The following is a 2,109-nucleotide window of genomic DNA, read 5'->3' on the forward strand; positions in this document are numbered from 1 at the left end:
GCACTGCTTCTAAAAATAGACCATTAGTTGATAAGAGTGCAGTGTGCGCAGACTTATTTACTGTTTTATTTATTTCAAAGCCATTGACGTGTTTTGTTTTAGCAGTTAGTTTTGCGAGTTTTGTGGTATTTCGCTTTTTTAAAATTTAATCAAAAATGTCGAAAGGCCTTAGTGATTCCGAATTAGAACGGCAATTATATGCAGACTCCGATGATGAAATAGGGGAATTTGACGTAATTTTGTCTAACGATGAGGAAAGTGACGGGGAACCGGAAATAAATGACGAGGCGTCGGATCTTATTGAATGCGATAGTGACAGTCAAGGTACATCTGTGGAGCAGGAACAGCAAGAGTCTATGGACGGTGGAAATCTATTTTATAAATCTAAAGATGGTACCCAGTGGTCAAAAGTTCCCTATCCTCAGACACGCAGAGGAGCTAAAGATATAATAAAGAATAAACAAGGTCTTACTCCATATAGTTCAAATTTTACCACTGAAATTGAAGCTTTTTTACTGTTTATGTCAGACAATATATTAAAATAATATTGTAAAAGGAATATATTAGTAGTTCAAACGAATAGAAAAGCTGAAGAGGTAAGTTTCCTTTTTCATTGACCTTATTTAAAATTTTATTTGATATTATTTATTAGTATTATTAGTTTTCTTTATTTTACTGTTACTTATTAAGAATTATTTGGTTATAGGTAATAAGACAATGGAATGAAAAATATCCACATAAATTGCAACGAACTTGGCAGCTTACCGATTCTACGGAAATAAAGGCGTACCTAGGAATCCTGCTGATCCAAGGAGCGCTTCAAGCAACCAAGGAGCCCCAAAAAATGTTATGGTGTAGAGATAAGAAATATGTCAGGCCTATTATTCCGGCAATTATGTCACGTAATCGATTTCAGTTGCTCACAGCATTTATTCGATTTGGCGACTATTCTACTAGACCCCAGCGTAAGATAAACGATAAATTGGCACCAATTAGAGAAGTTTTTGATTTGTTTGTTCAGAATTGTATCATGGCCTATTCATCTGGGTCACATGTTACTATAGATGAGCAACTTGTTTCCTTCAGAGGGAGATGTCCTTTTCGAGTTTACATGAAAAGTAAGCCTGATAAATATGGCCTTAAAATTTGGGCAATGGCGGATAGTAAAAATTCGTATAGTGCAAATTTACAGGTTTATCTTGGTAAAATAAATAACAAACCAGAAAAAAATCAGGGTGAGAGAGTGGTTCTGGATCTTGTTGAACCCCTTGGCACTGGATATGGAGTAACCACTGATAATTTTTTTACAAGTCTACCACTGGCAGATAAGCTTGCTGAAAAATAACTTACCCTGTGTGGAACCCTCAGAAAAAATAAGTCATACATTCCAAACGAGTTGCAACCCAAATTATTTAGGCCTGAATTTTCTAGTATGTTTGCATTCACATAAGAACATACTATTGTGTCTTATACACCTAGCAAAGGCAAAGCAGTTATTTTATTGTCTACGGAACATCATGGTGATACTGTTGCAGATGAAAAATATAAGAATAAACCTCATATTATACTTCATTATAATGATACAAAGGCTGCTGTAGACACCATAGTTAAAGCAATACTCTGCTCGCAGAATTTGCAATCGATGGCCAATGGCAATTTTTGGCCAATTATTAGTTATTGCGGCACTAAACTCTTTTATTTTATGAGACATCAAGTATCCAAAAATCTAAGGACGACCGACGATATTTTTGCTTCAGTTAGGAGAATCTTTAGTAAAAGAATATATTGTACGAAGATATAATAACTCAGGACGCTTGAGCAAGACGCTAAGGCAGTATATGCGCGATGTTGTTCAAGACTTGGCGTCTCCTCCAGTTGAAAACCAAAATGAGAGACTTGAAAGTGGACGTTGTTATCTCTGTGATCGAAATAGAGATCGCAAATCTAGACAACTTTGCAAGGAGTGGCAAAATTTCGTATGCGCGGAACACCATGTAAAAGAAGTGAAGTGTGTTAAGTGCAAAGAAAATGAACTGTTTGTTCTTTTATAACTTATATCTGTTGTTTTTTTATAACTTAATTAGTTACAAGTTTATTTTATGTATTTGT

General features: G+C 35.1%; 1 pseudogene; it reads left to right on the forward strand.

Annotated features, from left to right (window-relative positions):
- Positions 1 to 879: 879 nt before the first annotated feature.
- On the forward strand, positions 880 to 1,529 carry LOC126738959 (piggyBac transposable element-derived protein 1-like; annotated as a pseudogene).
- The last annotated feature ends 580 nt before the right edge of the window (positions 1,530 to 2,109 follow it).

The sequence above is a fragment of the Anthonomus grandis genome, chromosome 7 (assembly GCF_022605725.1).
Source record: "Anthonomus grandis grandis chromosome 7, icAntGran1.3, whole genome shotgun sequence".
Taxonomy (NCBI): domain Eukaryota; kingdom Metazoa; phylum Arthropoda; class Insecta; order Coleoptera; family Curculionidae; genus Anthonomus; species Anthonomus grandis.